The 20,349-nt window shown below is 46.8% G+C and overlaps 1 pseudogene; it reads right to left on the bottom strand.

Moving 5' to 3' along the window:
• Window positions 1–262: 262 nt before the first annotated feature.
• LOC121995115 overlaps window positions 263–20,349 on the bottom strand; it is a 37,996-nt pseudogene continuing 17,909 nt past the window's right edge.

The raw sequence follows: 20,349 nt of genomic DNA, 5'->3' as shown, positions 1-20,349 counted from the left end.
AAGAGTGAAGGATGTTCCTCTAAAAGACTAAAGATTGTTTTTCTTTTTGTTGTTTAAGATGAAGAGCTTTTCGGCTCTATCTCATCAGAGGATATAGACAACTTGAATACATTTTCTCAAGCAAGTGTGGATGACTAAGTTGTTTGTCTTTATTGGTTTTCACAAGTAGTGTTCAATTCTATAGATAATTTTATGGGTGTATGTATTTTGATTTCTGAAACTGTGTTTAATTTTGGTTGTTATAATAACTATGCACACAAGACTATGCTTCGCTTAGCCAACTGATTGAACCATCTCTACTGGCACTATGTTCAAAACCATTCTGTGAACCAGGAGCAGCATGGAGATCAATGATGCACTTTTTTAGACTATGGTTCCTGCATCAAACAAACCGAATTTCAAAATTTGAAGAATTTGCAAACAAATGGAATTAACCCCAAAGTTTTTTCCATACATGTTGCAAACAACATTCTAAAAAACACAAATAACATTTCCAATGCTCTTTAAATGAATTTTAGCCTAATACCCTTCTCAAAAGAACAATAAGCTAAGAAATAGAAACATACTCTGCCCATGCGAATGCTCTATCCAATGCTGCCAAGGATCCTCCAATAAAAGGAGCAGGTGGGTCAGGATCATATGCAATCCACCATCCAACAGGAATTCTAACAGTATTGATACCATGTTGTGATAGGAAAGCAAAATCTTGAGACGAAACAAAGTTGCTTCTGTGATCCTGAACAAATATAAATCGATACCATGTCTAAGTCAAAACAGTATTGCTTACCATGCAATAGGTAGAAGATTGACCCAAGTGATAAGAAGCACCCTACATCACCAATCAACATTATGGAATAGCTTTCTAGTGGATATGGTATTTAGTGTGATAAAGATGAGAATAAAGAGTCTAACCATTCATACGATATATCCGACTGCAAGTCACTAACCATCAGGATCTCTTCAGCTTTGTCATGTCCATATCCATTCGCAAGCTGGAAATCTCCAAGCAACTGGTGAACAATAGTCATTTCAAATGTTGCCTCATTATTATCCCAACCTGGTCCCCCTTGATAATTCGCCATGAGAGTTCTTTCTTCTGTTACCTATTTTGAAATTTTATAAATTTGAGATGTCCCACTTGGCTTTTCTGAAATTTTTCTAATTCAAAATGCCTTGATAATTATGCTGGCCTAGTTACTATAAAAGTTAAGGCCTTAATAGTAATAATAACTTTATGTAGTTTCCATTTGAAAGTCTGATGTGAATCCTGGTGTTGTTCTTTTCGATATAAAATGGTTCATTCTCTGATGGTGAATTTGCAGCAGCAGAAACTGGACCCCCGCCATTGTTTGATGTTAGAAACTGACCTCCAAAACATCTGAACTGAAATTCCCACTCAGATACTCGCCACAGCTGGCATAAAGCAGCTTCAATCAGAATACTAGTTATCATGTTAGGACGAACTCTTACCATGAAACAGTTAAGATGTTCCTTGAAGAAGAGGAAAACCAAGATAATTTAAAAACTAAATCAATAACAGTAAAAATAAGAGATTAAGTGTAAATTTGTCATTAATAATTTTTAACACTATTTACCAGATTAGCAACAAGTACTGGCATATATCTTCACTATAACAAATGCAGTTCACCCACATATACCTCCCTAGATTCCATAGCATAGTCTCGCATTTGCTTAGCCATACTGATTTTGTGGCAAGTGTTGTAACAAAATGAAAAGGTTAGTTGTAGGCTCCTAATTTTTTTGTATAATATTCAGAAACTCTCATGTGAAGCAGATGTCAAAGTCTGGCTTACTTATAAACTCATCGAAAATGCAATTTCTTAGTGTTAAGCATTTTTAAATGCTACCACATGAAACTAAAAGATAGGTGTCTTCATGTATTCCCAAACAGTAAGGAAGCAAAGTGACAATAAAAAACTAAATAACATAAACACTCGATTTGAATTTGTATGCATGAAGCCTAGCTGTGAACTTTACTGAGGAAACCAAGGTACAAAAGACATTAATTATTTCTTGAGTACCTAAATGAGGTTTAAGCCCAAACATTATCGATGAAATACCAAATCAGGGTTAATCAAAATGCTCAAAATTGCATATTCCATCCGAATTTCAACTTCCCCTATTATCTATTTTGATCACCTAGAATACCTTGTTTAAGGATTTCAGTCATATTGGTTCTTGGCTAGGAATGTAATCTCAACCAAATGTATAACAACCAAAGAAATGAGTTAAGTATGTTCACCCCATATCTAATGTCAAAGCTTCAAGAATCAATCAAAGTCAAATGAGTATCAGAAGGTTGAAATACCAATTGAATAATTATTGATCCATTATTCATACTAGTGTTGGATTTTATCCCTTTTGGTCGGCTCACATGCGATTTGTGATATACAGACCTATGTCATTAAAAGAACCAAACTCATCAAGTGATCTAACTCGTGCTTATTAAGTTTGAGTTATTAGATGCGGGGTTCACATGTATAGTGTCACGCCCCCAGAGGAGTTCCTATCGACAAAATTTCGGCAACACCGCCTCTGTACTAGTGACAATATGAATCAATATGCATACACAAACAACATATAACATATTCAGCCCACACGGCTGGATATAAACATAACCACGCAATTTAATATTCTACAGCCTACTCGGCTGGAACAAAACACAGCGGAATAATGAGAAGAAAACCCACAAATGCAAAGTCCACAAAACATCGTAGATACAAAGTCCACAAGAAAAGTATTAAAACATATTTAGTTCTCACAACACCAAATCCAACGAGTATGAAATGCAAGTGAAGAGAAACAAAATAAAAAAGAAAGTTATCATCAAGTGTGACATGAGACTGGCAGCCGGGACTCTCCAAGCAACTTCTCAATCATTTACTTGTTACCTGGCGAAAGAAAACCAGTTTACGAGGTGATGAGTATTGGAACTCAGCGGGTAAAGGTAAGATAGTGCATGAACAAAATAAACCAATAGAGAATGTCAAAAGGAATAGAGTCTCATAAGGGAAGTAGCAGATACTAAAATAAAATTATAATAAATGCTCATACCTGAAACCATATCCTAGGCTAGTAATAGAAGGTCAAAAGTAGTACTAATCTGCTACAGTACTGCTCATAACTACAGAGGAAATATGTAAGGTATATATAAAGTTCCAATAAGTAAACCTACAACGAGAGTATATCTCAACATAAGCAAGCATAGCAGCATAAGTGAGCAACAACAGTAAGTAAACAATAATAGCATATGTAAACAGCAGCAGCCAAAGCAAGTATAATAATAGTGTATGCACGGATGGTCATTCCCGCCCACCCCTCTGCACCATGACCCTTGTATGGTCGAAAGGTCGGGTCAGTGACAGACTGTACAACACTCTAGCTACCACTCCCATGAGTGGCCGAGTGGACAGTTGCATAGTAACTAACTAGCTACATCTGCGACGGGGGTCTCTGTTGCTCGCAACTCCATCTATCACTACCTATGAGTGACCGAGTGGAAGCACGATAGGACAAGCAGCATCAACTCCAACTACCACTCTCTCGAGTGGCCGAGGATGCGGCCCTGGTCAACGACTCTCTCGACTGCAAGGGAGAATTGGTCGTTGACATGCATGCCATGATATGATGCGCCAAATGCAACAGTCATCATACAATTATAAGTAGAAATTAGGTATGTTACATGAAGCCAGCATGCTCAATACGGTACATAAATAAACAATAGTCATCATACCAATATAAGCAAAAATTAGGTATGCTACATGAAGTCAGCATGCTCAATATAGTACATAAATAAACAACAGTCAAAGCATACAACCATGGTATCTAATATCTGCTACCTATCATGAACAACAACGAGAGACTTTATAGATATGGAAACGAGTTTCTCAAAGATCGCGTGGAAGTATCAAGCGCAGGAAAATAAGAGTGGAGTTAAGGTAAAAATAGCTTCTTATCCAAAATAGTTCATGCACCAAGGTCAAAGTACTAAAAGAAACAAAGCAAGAAGTACCCGCCTTTATACGTAGATCGTGTCCAAATCGTCTTCTAGTCCGTGAAATCGCATCGAGCTCAAATCCTACAATTATAGGATATAGGAAATCTAAGAGTCTATTAATCAATAATTAAAACCTATTGATTAATTAATCAACTTATTAATTTATTCCTCTATCTATTGATTAATTAAATCAATCTATTAATTAATCAATTAAATAACTTATCTATAATAATCGATTAACCAAATTAACGAATCAACTACTATTCTGTAATCAAAATTACTAATCAATTCATAGATTAGTTGAGTTAAGCCACTTACCGTAATCTAACATGAAACAATAAACCTGATACCTCATTAACTACTTCTTCTTCCTCGGCAGCGAGGCGACACACATTGCGACATCCATTACAGTTGGAAAAAGCTTGGCGCAGCGGGGGCCGACAAGAGGGGGTGAATTGCCTGCAAAATTAAATATACCCTCCTCAAGACTTTCAACTCAAAATAAATAGCAATAATAATAAAATAATAAGACAAAAAGAATCAGAGAAGACTAGAAGTTGACTTGATTACAACCAATATGTTTGTTAATCCAATACGATGAAAAGCGCACTAACGATCTCCTTCTCTGAAGGCGGAGAAACCTTTTACACACTAAAAGCTCAGAACTATTGCTAGAAATGAATACAGAGTTGATTGCTTGAATTGATGAAAAGATCTGGACCAAGGTTTTATTTATAGCCTTGGTCAGGGCGCCCTGAAGGGTTTCGGGCGCCCCGGGGGGGGGGGGTCAAATTTTATCCCCCAACGTTCATATCGAGTTTTGACTCGATCTGGTTAAAATCCAACTCCGGACGCCTGGGATTGATCCGAGCGCCTAGACATGAAAGTCAACTCAAGTTTGACTTTTGGTCCGGGCCTTCTGCTCCGTTTTCAGCTCGCCTCGGTCCGGGTCTTTTCCGCTCCGGCTCTGTTTGCTTGGGTGATTTCCGCTATCCAGAATAGGGTTCACCCGAACCCATCTTCCGATCTTTTCCTCGAGTAGGCTTCCATCCCGATTTCTCATCCCTCGAATGTCGTGCACGTTCTTCTCGCCCACCGGAGTACTCTTTTGCAGCTCTCTCGTCCTTCGGACGCACCGAGCCCATCGGCTCCCTTCCTGTGCTGTCCTTCTCGCTAACTGCGTCTTCCGCTTGACTTCCTGCGCTCCTAAGTTCCTGCACACTTAGACACAGGGATCAAATAACAAGCATGACCTAGCCTAACTTGGTTGATCACATCAAAACAACCACGGAGTTCAACAGAGTAAGTAGCTGTGGTTGGCGGCATCTCCAAGCGGTGTGTTGTGGGGGACAAGGAAACAGCAGCAACCTCGATAAGGACAGGGAAGACCGACGGGGCTATGGGGCTGCTCGTGGTGGTGACGGGGTAGGAACAACAGTGGTTGCCGGTCAACAAAGGAACATATGCAACGCCTGCGTCAGCCGATGGCGTAGCAAAGGAGTGGTGCCGGCGGTCGGGCGAACATGTACTACTATGGGCAGAACAGGGGTTGGCGAAGTAGCGACTAGTGTTCACAATGCAAAAGGGATGCGCTCGATGGTTGGAGAAATCGGCGACGGCGGTCCGCGCCTATGGTCGTGCATGGAGAGGCGAAGTCTTCTTCTCCGGCGGCGACACACGGTACAGGCAGTTGGCGCGGAGGGGAGGAGATGCCAAGGTCGATCGGTTACATCGGCAGGGATGCGACCCCGGCGGTCGGTGCGTAGGCGATGTCATGCATCGCTCTCGCGCGGCAAACAGAAGAGTGCTCGTGGGCGTGGGGAGGAAGGGGCGCGATCGAACTTAGGGTTTAATATAAAGAAAACCTAACATTATTTAATCAACTCCTCATTTAAATGTGTATTTATAAACAGGTCTTTCTCGAGCCCATAAGTGCATCCCCTTTAAATACATCGTATGAACTCCGATTAATTCCAGAATTTTTTTTAAAAATTCCATTAATACTATTAGTCTATTAAACCTTATTATTTAATTATTATTTGTTCAATATTTTACATATAGAACCGGTTAACCCGCATCTTTATCATTAATGGATTGATAACTTATAGGCTCTTATATATAGGGCATGGTCTCCGTTGGATTAAGTATTCTAACAGATCTCCCTGCTCCCATCTGTGAAGAGGCTACGACTCCGTCAACCTAATTCCATTGGAAGACCGACCTTTTACTCTCCTTCTTCTGTAGGATTTACGGTGTTTTGAACAATGCATATAGACGATGGCTATTCTGCTACATTTAGATCCATCATCTTACCTTTGTATTTATTTTCTACTATAGAACTTGATGAAACTAGATTCTTGTGCATCTCTTGTTTTCTTGTGTCAAGTTCATCTTGTTTAGAATTCATGCGGTTAGGAAACAAAGATTCTCAACAAGTGATATCAGAGTCACAACTATTTCATCATTTTCTATAGCGATAAAGTTAGAGTTTTCGTCGATTTCATTGTTTCTGTGCTATATTCGGTTTTCCTTGCATAAAACAATTCTTGTTCATTGAAATCTAAAAAAGAAAACCTAGGGTAGGCGATGTGATTGAGTGTTTTGCATTTTTCTGTAAAGAACGACGGTAACTATCGTTGTTTTTCAAAGAAAATCATAGTTTTGATCTGATTTAGGGTTTAAGGCTTTGACATGCTACAATCGTATTGAAAAACATGGCTAGGTTGTGTGGCGTGCTAGTGCGCACCATGGCAGTGTGACACACCAGGACAAACACAACCGAACACGACTGTATAATGGTTGGGCCAATTTTTGGTCGAGTCGAACATAACCATGTGGCTTTTTGGATGAGCTAAACATGGTCATGTTGAAGAACACGACCAGGTCATGTGGCATGCTGGTGCATGCCACGATCGTGTTAAATAGCATGGCCAAGCTGTTGTTAGTATTAGCCCTAAGAGTCAATTATAAGATGATTAGACTTTTTGAGTTACTCATTGAGTTAGACTCATTGGATTGGATTGAGTCTAATCCAAGATAGATTCATTGAGTTAGACTCAATTGAATCCATTCATTAAAGAAGGAAGATCAAAATACAATGATTATTTTTTTGATTAATCATGCATTAATAAAAAGGAAAACCAAAAGCCAAAGGACCTTTAGTATTCCTTGGATGAGTACAAAAGGTTTGTAATTCATTTTCATTGGGTAAGACTCTTGATCTTCTTCTTCTTCCTCCTCTTGGCCAAATCCTTCCTATGGTCGAACCTTCTAAGTGGCTAACACCATAAAGTTAGTTTTTCTCTAAATTATGAGTTCGTGAGATGGGTGGAACGTGCTCATGTGGATACTGTAGAGGCACGATCACTTAATCGTACTGAGATCCACCGAGGACAAAATTATTGTCGGGAGTTCGTGTTTACGCAACAAAGGTATAACTCCCTTTTAACAAACTTAGTATATGGGGTTCTCCTTTGCATGGATCTTCTGGAAAGGATCTAGATAGTTTTTCTATTACGCTTTCTGTATGTTTAATGCTCTAGATTCTTATAGTGGTATCAGAGCTACTTGCGAAGATGTATACTAAGTTGTAGTTAGATTTTTATATGTGATATAGAAATTGCATGAGATGTTTACTATGATTTGCATGATTATGAGTCTTTGTTTTGTTGGGAACGAAACAATTTGTGTTGAACAAACTAACGGATATAGCATCTTCATGCATATTATGAATGCGTGCTATAGCCGATTTCATTTGATAGAAATATACTCCCAAGATCTCGGCCAAAAACTATTGTGAACATCAAGGTTTCGGCCAAACTATTGTGAACAACAAGGTCTCAATTTTTATGGGCAGCAGAGTCTTGGGTACAATAATAACTCATACAATGACTATGCAAAATAGTTTTACGTTGGGGGGCACTACTCCCTCACCCCCCACAAAGGCGCTGCCCCTTGGCCCCACCTACTAACCGACTAGTGGGACCGCCATGACATTACGACTCATAATTATTTGTTAAAATCATAGTAGATTTTATGTCATAAAGATATTATGAATGTTATATGACATGATGCATGGTTATGACCCTTAACCCTAATATGATTGGATGTGTGTGTTGTAATTCATAATACGACCTGCGTGTCGTGCATTCATCTTTTTTATTCTTGTTGTAAATTTAGACTACCCTCAAATGTAACTCAAGGTTTCTTTTAGTTTTGTAATATGCAAATTCAAAAAAGAACTGGTCTACTGGCCGATGGTGAAAAAGGGATAAGGACAACAACACACGACGACCAAGAAAGCACTTGGAGAATATGCTTTTACCTAGATTGACCTTTCGACCTTCTCATTGGCTTGAGAAGATCGTAGTTGATGGGGCCATAACATGTCATGTTTTAGTTAGCATATATGTTGATAAATGCCATGATATGTCATGATTGTATGTGATGCATGTGTAGTTTAATCGTAATTAGGTCTTTCTCATATGCCTACCAAAGTTTGGTATTCACTACCATCTCGATCAATCGTAGTCAGGTTTTGCCAAAGCAAAGTGACTTGATTTATCTTGGTAAGTGCGATGGGATAATTATGATGTCTGACTATTGAACTTTGAGTATAACTTAACTAAGTTACCTTAATTGGATTGAGAACTTAGAGGCATATCTCATACGATGTAATTCAAATTATACTAGTCTTAGGCAATTTGCCAAAGTTAACTCAAGATAAGTTATAATATGAATTTCATTAGATAGGAAAACAAACAAATAGTTTTGTTCACTCAATGATACAAGAGTTACATATGATGTAATTGGTAAATGTTGCCTACCTAACTTATACAAGTCTTGGGCGATTATCCAAAGCTAACTCAAGATGATGTATAATATGGATCTTGTCCCACTTGAATGTCATTGCTTTTGGGTTTGGATCTAGTAGTGTGGGTAAAACCACATCCATGACTTGCTCCTACCAAGCTTTACAATTTAGTAGGAGAATCATTTAATTAAAGGCCTAATTAAATAATCTAAATATAATACTTATTTCTGTGTTTTATTATTGTAAATCACCATGTCGTCAATACATCGAATACTCTCTCTCTCGGATCTGTCCTTGATAAAGACAAGCTCAATGGAGCTAACTTCCTGGACTGGTATAGAAATATGAGAATATTTCTCAAGCAAGAAAGAAAATTATACATCCTAAAGCATCTCATTCCTAAAGCACCCCCATTACTGCCACTAGAGCTGATAAGAATATACTTATAAGAAGCATCAAGATAATGTATTAGATATATCATGTCTTATGCTTGTCACCATGAACTCTGAGCTTCAAAAGCAACAGGAGAACGTGGATGCTTATGATATGGTTGAACATCTTCGACAACTATATCAAGGATAAGAAAGACATGAAAGATTTGAGATTTCTAAGGCTCTATTTCAATGCAAGATGTAAGAAGGAAGTTCCGTAGGACCATATGTGCTCAAAATGATTGGGTATGTAGAAAACCTATTGATCCTGTCCGAACGCTGAATCAGCGGATGCTGGGCACGAGGCGCTCTCCGATTGCTGACGTGGATCTTCGACTGGAGGCACGAAGCTCCGGCGAACCTGCACAGAAGTCGGGCCGGGAAGAGGTTCCCGGCGGCGACCCTCCGACGCTCAAGTCAGGCAAGCAAGTGGTGGAAAAAGTAGCTCCAAAGGTGTCTCACGCGTACCTCCGGCGAAGTATGAGGCTCGTTATATAGAACGGTGGAAGGTTCCCTATGCGTCCACCGAAGCACATACATGTCCGCAGCCCATACTTCGGTATGTGTCTGTCAGAAAGCTTACCTGACGTCATACTGCTACAGTCCAATCACGTCTTCGATGGGACAACAGAACACCTCATTGTCAGACTTGGAGTATGGCCTAGCCATAGGACTTGACGGCTGTCAGAAGATGTTCCTGTCCCCCCTTTACCCACCGTCGGCCGGGACGTACGTCCGGCCGGCTGGACGGAGACCGTCGTCCGGACGGCCCTCATCCTCTACGCCGGCCGGGCGGCACGCCCGTCTCGTCTCGCCTGTCGCTTGCATTAATATGCTAGGGAGACTTCCGGGCGAGTGCCTTCCGCTCGGCTCTTAGACATTGTTTCCACTGAGCATCGGAACCCTGATTTCGACAGGGCGCCTTTAACCATCAGCTGAACATCGTCCGGTCGGCCAGCCGATAGGACCCATCCCTCTCCAGACGTTCGATTCCACCGGACGGCAGGCCGGACCCGGCCCTCTCCGGATAGACGACTGCCACTTTGACTTCCACGTGGCGTTGACTCCACAGGGCGGGGCCCCCTGTTCTTACTACCGGATCACTTGCCTCCCCTTCAAGTCTAGTCGAAGGAGGCGAAGTCCAACTGACTGGACTGCCGATCTGGTCGAGTGGCGACCGATAACTTAGTCCGCTCGGACAGGATGAGGGTCGCTCGGCCGTTCGGCGATATCTTGCCCGTGCCTTGGAAATTATGCCGAGGCGTCTGTCAACCACGTGCGTTCACCCATGACTTGCTGACACGTGGCTACCTTTCTCTTGTCAGGGTATGGCGGTGGCATCACTTCCGATGGGACAGCCGCCGTTTGAAATGAACGGCTAGATGATGACCTCGTTATCGATGACCTGGATCGGACGGCTGAAATTAATAGCGGCCGCCCTTATAAAGCTTCGACTTCCGCTTTCCGCCGCATTTTGGCCTCATCTCCTCCCGACGTCTCGCTGCTCCTTTCTTCTCCGGCGACCTTGCGTTCCGGCTCTCCGGCGACCCCACAGCTTCTTCCGATCATCTCCTTTGCCCGTAAGACTTCCTTTTCCTTGCTGCCTCTCCTTTCTTCTCTCTATTAGCTATTTCTTTTATCATCCCGCACTCTTTCCTAGTTTTATTTCTCCTTCCTTCCATCACGCGTCCATCCCTGGCCTTATACCATGACCAGCACCTCACAGCCGACCGGCGGTGCTCTTGGTCTTTGGTATTCTACCATGGAAAGTCGGTTCGATGAGGAGGACGCCTTGCGCCTCACTCGAACCTATGATCTGCCGACCGACCACCACATCATAGTAGCTGACACCACCGACCGGTCACATGAATCGCCGCCCGGCACCGTTCTTTTCTTCCGAGACCAATTTTTGGCCGGGCTGTGTTTTCCACCCCACAAGTTCTTCTTACAAATTTGCAATTATTTTCGCATTCCGCTCGGCCAGGTAGTCCCTAACTCCATTAGGCTGTTGAGCGGAGTGATAGTCCTTTTTAAACTGAACAACATCCCCCTCAACCCTAAGATTTTTCACTAATTTTTTTATCCCAAGCAAGCCGAGTGGGGTACCTTTATTTTCCAGTCTAGGATAGGTTTTGTCCTTTTTGATAATATGTCGAGCTCCAACAAACATTGGAAGGAGCACTTTTTCTATGTGTGTTTTCCCGAGCGGCCAACTTTCCGTACCAAGTGGCAGACGGCGATGCCGGCGCAACCGGAACTCGGCAAATTTAGAGGCGATGCGGCCTACCTTCATGCGGCAGAGCGGCTAGTGGGTCAGCGCTATCACATTGACAAGCTGCTCCTTCCGGGAGTAATGTATATATTCGGCATGTCTCCTACCCCAGCCGATCTGCCCTGCAGCATGAGTAAGCGATTCTCATCCCTCCTTTTTCTTTTGTTCTAATTGATTTAATCTTTGTTTCTGTAGCTGAAGTTATGTGGCGTGCTAAGGCGACCGAGAAGCTCAAATTGAAAGCCGCTCAGATTGAGGCGGTGAAGAACAAGGAGGTCGCCGAGCGGGGCCTTAATCCAGCTGATCCGACCGGCGAAGCAAGTGAGGGGACTCAGGATGCCCCTGAAGCATTAGCAGCTACTACCTCTCACGACGAGGCAGCGGGCGGCACAGAACCTTCTACCCAAGCCGAAGTGGAGGACCGTTCGGCCGATGATGTTCCCCTGCTCACTCGGAAGCGCAGACGGCCAGAGCCGGCATCCACATCAACTGCCTTTGATGAGCCACAGCCCGAGCGGGGCGCGGATGCTCCGATGTTATCGGGGACCATTTCTCTAGAGAGTACCCCGACCCCACATGGCTCTCCGAGGGCAAGCTATGAGGTGCCGCCGTCCAGCCCTTCAAGAACTCTACGCCGTATCAGGCGTTTGGGCGAGCTTCCCTCCTCGTCCACCGGTGGGCCATCCGGTAAGGCCGATGCTTCTCAGAGCGAGCCGAGCGGCCCGAATTTAATTAAAACCGTCCTGCGCCTCCCCTTAGAGGAATACATGGCTGCTGCTGATCGGCCAGTGGTCCCCGAGCAGCAGATCACCTTGATGGGCCCTCTTGCAAAAGCTTGGGAGGACGCTCAGCGCCGCATAAAAGCGATGACTCCCGGGCAGCTCCGCGACAGCAACCTTCAACAGGCCACCGGGGTATGCTCTTTTTCTTTGTTCGTGTATTTGAATTAAATTTTTAACCTGTTCACTTTTGCTCGTAGAACTGGGTGGAGCAGATTGCCGTTAGCAATCGGTTGGCCGAGCTGGAGGATGAATTGAAAAAACTTAAAGCCGCAGGGGACAACCGACAGTCGACGGCCGCTCTGGAGAAGGCCAAAAAATTACTGGAAGCCGAACGGAAATGAGCTTCCGATCTGGCGAGCGAGGTCGCTCGGCTTGAAGCGGTGGTCAAACAACGAGATAAGGATATCAAGACGGCGACCACTCGGAAGCGTCAGGCCATCGATAACATGGACCGAATGAAGGTGGAGATCAGAGGGCTAGAACAACGCATCAAGGATTGGATGCCCTTCTGACCACCGAGAAGGAGAGCCGCTCGGCCGATTTGCTGAAATTTGATGAAGACTTAAAGGCTCTCCATGCTGCCAACGATGCCTCCCAGGCCGCGCTCAAAGAGTATCAGGAGGGGGAGTCGGCTCGCTCTGAGGAAGTGAGGAAGGCATTCGTCCGCTCGGATGCCTTTGGGGAGAAATTTACTGACAAGATCTCCCTCATCTTTGAAGAGGCGATCAAGGCGGATGTGGATCACTTGAAGACCAAGGGCCACCTTCCCGCCGAGCTGACCATCCCCCCAGAGGATCTGGCTACCGTGATGGGCGTCATTCCTGATGCACTTTTTGATTTTGACGCGTGAGGAGTGTTTCTCATCAATTTTTTTGTATCCTTGCCGTTCGGCCAAACTTGTTATTTGCTGTAACTTTTTTGGTTTGCCCAGTGCTCGACATAAATAGATTATCTTTTCCGTTCCTTCAACTTTTGTTTTTTGGCAAGAAATTTTTCTTTCGTCACATTAAGTGTTCTTTAAAACTCCTCCGCTCGGCTCCACGCTCTAACGTGGACTCAAGCCGCTTGACTTCAATAACATCTTTCACTATGCAATTGGGCAGCCGCTCGGCGCGCGAACATCACTCATTCACGTGCTCACATTTTTAATTCTAATTAACCATCTTTTGCTTTGCGCCTTACCTCAAAGGGGTTTTTCACTAAATTTTTGCAATGCGAGCCGATCGGACGTTTATAGACGCCAGCTCGTCTCTCGATATTTAACGTCGGAGCTCGACGGTCTTCCGCTCGGACGTTTATAGACGCCGGCTCGTCTCTCGATATTTAACGTCGGAGCTCGACGGTCTTCCGCTCGGACGTTTATAGACGCCGGCTCGTCTCTCGATATTTAACGTCGGAGCTCGACGGTCTTCCGCTCGGACGTTTATAGACGCCGGCTCATCTCGATATTTAACGCCGGAGCTCGACGGTCTTCCGCTCGGCGCGTTTATAGACGCCGGCTCGTCTCTTGATATTTAACGCCGGAGCTCGGCGGTCTTCCGCCGGACGCTTATAGACGCCGGCTCGTCTCGATATTTAACGCCGGAGCTCGACGGTCTTCCGCCGGACGCTTTATAGACGCCGGCTCGTCTCGATATTTAACGCCGGAGCTCGACGGTCTTCCGCTTCGGAGCCGTTTCCTGCGTCTCTCGATATTTAACGCCGGAGCTCGACGGTCTTCCGCCGGACGCTTATAGACGCCGGCTCGTCTCGATATTTAACGCCGGAGCTCGACGGTCTTCCGCCGGACGCTTATAGACGCCGGCTCGTCTCTCTATATTTAACGCCGGAGCTCGACGGTCTTCCGCCGGACGCTTATAGACGCCGCTCGTCTCGATATTTAACGCCGGAGCTCGACGGTCTTCCGCCGGACGCTTATGACACCGGCTCGTTCTCGATATTTAATGTCGGAGCTCGACGGTCTCCGCCGGACGCTTATAGACGCCGGCTCGCCTCGATATTTAACGCCGAGCTCGACGGTCTTCCGCCGGACGCTTATAGATGCCGCTCATCTCGATATTTAACGTCGGAGCTCGACGGTCTTCCGCTCGGACGTTTATAGACGCCGGCTCATCTCTCGATATTTAACGTCGGAGCTCGACGGTCTTCCGCTCGGTCGTTTATAGACGCCGGCTCGTCTCTCGATATTTAACGTCGGAGCTCGACGGTCTTCCGCTCGGACGTTTATAGACGCCGGCTCGTCTCTCGATATTTAACATCGGAGCTCGACAGTCTTCCGCTCGGACGTTTATAGACGCCGGCTCGTCTCTCGATATTTAACGTCGGAGCTTGACGGTCTTTTTTAAGGCTAACTTCAATACAGCCGCTCGGCAAACCCATTGGCCATGCTTTGGATTAATTTTGCTTCCTGCATTACAAGGGTACGGGCGACCAAAATATATGCAAAAATAAGTTACATTAGTGCACCTTTCACCCAGCCCGATAAGGCTGGAGATGATTCGCACTCCATAGCCAGTCCAGTTGACGCCCGACTTCATCCTCCAAATAATAGGCTCCCGAGCGGAGCTTTTCAATAACCTTGAAGGGGCCTGCCCAAGGAGCTTCTAACTTGCCGACGTCGCCGACCGGCTTGACTTTCTTCTAGACAAGATCGCCGACCTGGAATGATCTTGGGATTATGCGGCGGTTGTAGTTTTGCTTCATCCGCTGCCGGTACGCCATCAGCCGAACGGACGCCTTGGCTCTTTCTTCTTCGACCAAGTCCAGCTCCATGTTCCTCCGCTCGGCGTTGTCCTCATCATAATTTTGGATCCGAGCGGATTCAACTCCGACTTCAACATGAATGACTGCTTCGCTGCCATACACCAGGTGGAAAGGCGTGACGCCCGTCCCTTCCTTTGGAGTCGTTCGGATGGCCCATAAGACGCCCGGTACTTCATCTACCCAACATCCTCCCAAATGATCGAGCCGAGCGCGTAGAATGCGAAGAATTTCTCGATTGGCTACTTCGGCTTGACCGTTGCTTTGGGGATAAGCCACGGATGTGAAGTGTTGCTCGATGCCGTAGCTTTTGAACGAATCCTCTAGCATCTTCCCTGTGAATTGCCGCCCATTGTCGGAAACCAATCGGCGAGGGATGCCGAACCGACAGATGATGTGTTGCCAGATGAATTTTTTGACCATCTGTTCGGTGATCTTTGCTAACGGCTCGGCCTCCACCCACTTGGAAAAATAATCGACCGCCACTAGCAAAAATTTCCTCTGCCCGGTCGCCATCGGAAATGGACCAACAATATCCATTCCCCATTGATCGAACGGACATGAAACGGTTGATGCCTTCATTTCCTCTGCCGGTCGGTGGGAGAAATTATGGTACTTCTGGCATGAAAGGCACGTAGATACTGCCCGAGCGGCGTCTGCTTGTAAGGTTGGCCAAAAGTACCCGGCCAAGAGGATCTTCTTGGCCAACGATCGTCCGCCCGGATGCCCTTCGCATGATCCTTGATGTACTTCTTGGAGGATGTAAGCTGAGTCCTCTAAGCTCACGCATTTCAACAGCGGGCGTGAGAAAGCCTTTTTGTAAAGCTGATCGCCGATGAGTGTGAACCGACCGGCTCTCTTTCTTAGCAGTTGGGCTTCATTCTCATTTGATGGCGTGGCGCCCAAGCGGAGGAACTCTATGATGGGTGTCCTCCAGTTGCTTGGAAACGTGAGGCCTTCCATCCGGTCGACGTGCGCCACCAAGGATACTTGTTCAATTGGCTGCTGGATGCCGATCGGCGTTATTGAGCTCGCCAGGTTAGCTAATTCATCTGCCGCTTGATTCTCGGCTCGGGGTATCTTTTGGATAATTACCTCTCTGAAGTCGACCTTGAGTTTTTCGAAGGCCTCGGCATAAAGTTTGAGCCGAGCGTTGTTAATCTCGAAAGTGCCTGTGAGCTGCTGAGCGGCCAATTGAGAGTCTGAATGCAGCATTACCCGACCGGCACCTACATGCCGGGCGGCCTGTAAGCCGGCTATGAGGGCTTCATATTCTGCTTCATTGTTCATGGCTTTATAATCCAGCCGGACGGATAAGTGCATCTTCTCTCCTTGAGGGGAGAGCAGCAGCACTCCAATCCCACTTCCGAGGCGAGTGGACGATCCGTCCACAAATAATTTCCACATGGCTTCCGGCTCCGAATTCTGCACCTCAGTCACAAAATCTGCCAAGGACTGTGCTTTGATTGCCGAGCGGGGCTGGTATTGGATATCAAATTCACTTAACTCAGTCGTCCATTTGATGAGCCGTCCGAATGCTTCTAGATTCAGCAACACATGCCCTAGTGGGCTATTGGTTTTGACAATGATGGTATGCACCAGGAAGTATGGGCGAAGGTGCCGAGCGGCGAGGACCAGAGCAAAAGCCAGCTTCTCGAGCCCAGTGTAGCGATATTCAGCATCTTTTAAAATGTGACTAAGGAAATACGCAGGCTCTTCTCCGCTCGCCCTCACTAATGCCGAGCCGATTGCTTGCTCGGTTGAAGACAAGTAAATACAAAGTGGCTCACCCGCAGCCGCCTTGGCCAATACCGGGAGAGAATTCAGATATGCCTTCAAGTCTTCGAACGCCCGATCGCATTCTTCATCCTAGTGAAACATTATGGCCTTGCGCAAGATTTTGAAAAAAGGGAGGCTCCGGTCGGCAGTTTTGGAGATGAATCGGGACAGAGCGGTTATCTGACCGGTCAAACGTTGCACTTCCCTTGTATTTCTTGGAGGCGGCATGTCTTGTAGAGCTATCACCTTGCCCGGATTTGCTTCGATTCCCCGCTCGGTCACTATGTACCCCAGAAAGCGCCCTCCTTTTGCTCCGAACAGGCACTTCTGGGGATTTAGCTTGACTCCATATTTGCGCAGCGTTCGGAAGGTTTCCTCCATGTCTTTGAAGAGATCGGCCGCTCGGACGGACTTGATGAGAATGTCGTCCACATACACTTCCAGATTTCGCCCGATCTGCTCTCTGAATACTTTATTCATCAAGCGCTGATATGTGGCTCCCGCATTCTTCAATCCGAACGGCATCACATTATAGCAATAGGTGCCGTCGGCCGTCACGAAGCTGACTTTTTCTTGATCTTCACGGGCGAGCGGCACTTGGTAAGCGTCGAGCATACAAATTAATTCGCAGCCGGCCGTAGAGTCCACCAGCTGATCTATCCGGGGCAGAGGATAAAAGTCTTTCGGGCAGGCTTTGTTGAGATCCCGAAAATCTATGCATACTCTCCACTTGTTGCCCGGCTTGGAGACCAATACTATGTTCGCCAGCCAGCTCGGGAACTACACCTCGCGTATATGGCCGGCTTCCAGAAGCTTCTCCACCTCTGCCCGGATGATGGCATTCTGCTCGGCGCTGAAATCTCTTTTTCTCTGCTTGACTGGCCGAGCGTTCGGTCGGACGTGGAGCTCATGCTGCGCAATACTTGGTGAAATTCCGGGCAACTCATGTGTCGACCAGACGAAGACATCATGGTTTCTTCTGATGCATTGGATCAGCTCCTCTTTCTGCTTCACCTCCAGATCGGACGCAATGAATGTCGTAGCCGCCGATCGGGTTGGGTGTATCTGCACTTCCTCTTTTTCTTCATAAACTAAAGAGGGAGGCTTTTCAGTTATAGCATTCACCTCGATCCGTGGCGATTTCCGAGCGGAACTTGCTTCTGCTCGGACCATTTCAATGTAGCATCGCCGAGCTGCCGGTTGGTCTCCCCGTACCTTTCCCACTTTGTCTTCGACGGGGAATTTGATCTTCTGGTGGAAGGTGGAGACGGTCGCCCGGAACTCGCTGAGCGCCGATCGTCCCAAAATGACGTTGTACGATGAGGGAGAGTCGACCACCACGAAGTTTGCTGTCCGCGTCCTCCTGAGCGGCTCCTCTCCCAGCGAGATAGCCAGCCGGATTTGCCCGACCGGCAGGACTTTATTGCCCGTAAACCCGTAGAGCGGGGTTGTCATGGGCAACAGCTCGGCTCGGTCAATTTGTAGTTGATCGAACGCCTTCTTAAATATAATGTTGACCGAGCTTCCTGTGTCAATAAATACGCGGTGAATAGTGTAGTTGGCTATTACCGCTTTGATGAGCAGAGCGTCATCGTGGGGCACTTCAACTCCTTCCAAGTCCCTGGGCCCGAAACTGATTTCGGGTCCCTCCGCTCGTTCTCGGCTACAGCCGACTGCATGGATCTGGAGCTGCCGGACGCTCGCCTTTCTGGCTCGATTGGTGTCTCCTCCGGTCGGCCCACCAGCTATGATGTTGATCTCGCCTCGGGAAGTATTGCTTCTATTTTCTTCTTCCCGAGCGGACGGTCGGGACCGTTCTCGTGACGCTCGACGATTCCCCTGCCTTGGAGAACGATGCCGATCGGGAGTCTGTTGCTGTCGTCTATCAGCTCGTGTCCGATCGACTTCATTAGTTCTCTGTCGACTGAGGGAGACCGTCGGCCGCCAGTCCGGGGCACGGGATGAGCCACGAAGGGGAGACTTCGACAATCCCTTGTGTTGTGCGTATCCGTCCGGTGGAAGGAGCAGAACATCGGGGTCCACTTCTTCTTTGGCTTGGGCCGGCCGGCAGCTACCTCTTGCACGTGAGACCTGCCATGGGGGGAGCGGATTGCTTCGGCCCTCGGTCCTCTGGTCGGCTGATGAGCGGCGTGCTGTTTCCACTCTGCAGGAGGAGCCCGCTCAGTTGGAGTTTCTTTTTTCCTGGCCGCTTGCGCTTCTTCCACGTTGATGTATTCGTTAGCCCGGTGTAGCATGTGATCATAATCTCAGGGCAGCTTTCGGATGAGTGATCGGAAAAAATCCCCGTCCACTAGGCCTTGTGTGAAGGCATTCATCATGGTTTCCGAGGTGGCCGTTGGAATGTCCATCGCCACTTTGTTGAACCGCTGGATGTAAGCTCGAAGCGATTCACGGGCTTCTTGCTTGATGGCGAACAGGCTCACGCTCGTTTTCTGGTAGCGTCGACTGCTCGCAAAATGGTGGAGGAAGGTCGTTCGGAAGTCCTTGAAGCTTGTGATGGATCCGTCCGACAGCCTCCAAAACCATCGTTGAGCCGACCCAGAGAGGGTGGTGAGGAAAACCCGACACTTCACCCCATCTGTGTATTGATGCAGGGTTGCCGTGTTATCAAACTTACCCAGATGATCATCTGGGTCGGTTGTCCCATTATACTCGCCGATCATCGGAGGCACGTAATGCTTCGGCAGGGGATCTCGTAGAATAGCCTCTGAAAATTAGCGATTAATCCTCTCGGGCGATGCGTCCGCTCGGGGGGGCTTTCCCTTTTCTGTCATCTCGTCTAGGCATTTCGTCCGAGGAAGATCCCCGATCTCTATGAGTGGGTGCGGCGTCGGGGGTGCGGAATAGGGCTCGATGAAATTTAACGATGGCCGGCGGTGCTTCCGCTCGACCGCCAGACGCTGACGTTGCTTGTTGCTCCGGCCGCTCGGCTGTGGCTTTCTGTTTTTGCTCCACAAGCTTGGCGGCCCTTATCTCGACCAGAGCGTCGAGTTCCTCCGTCGAAAGCGTCACAGTGTGTTGTCGTCCAGCCTCGTCCATTGTTCCCGTTCGGATGCAGGAGCGTTCCCACAGACGACGCCAAATTGATCCTGTCCGAACGCTGAATCAGCGGACGCTGGGCACGAGGCGCTCTCCGATTGCTGACGTGGATCTTCGACTGGAGGCATGAAGCTCCGGCGAACCTGCACAGAAGTCGGGCCGGGAAGGGGTTCCCGGCGGTGACCCTCCGACGCTCAAGTCAGGCAAGCAAGTGGTGGAAAAAGTAGCTCCAAAGGTGTCTCACGCGTACCTCCGGCGAAGTATGAGGCTCGTTATATAGAACGGTGGAAGGGTCCCTGTGCGTCCACCGAAGCACATGCATGTCCGCAACCCATACTTCGGTATGTGTCTGTCAGAAAGCTTACCTAACGTCATACTGCTACAGTCCAATCACGTCTTCGATGGGACAACAGAACACCTCGTTGTCAGACTTG

Source organism: Zingiber officinale, chromosome 6A, assembly GCF_018446385.1.
Source record: "Zingiber officinale cultivar Zhangliang chromosome 6A, Zo_v1.1, whole genome shotgun sequence".
NCBI lineage: Eukaryota > Viridiplantae > Streptophyta > Magnoliopsida > Zingiberales > Zingiberaceae > Zingiber > Zingiber officinale.
This window is presented reverse-complemented; position numbering and strand designations above follow the sequence as displayed.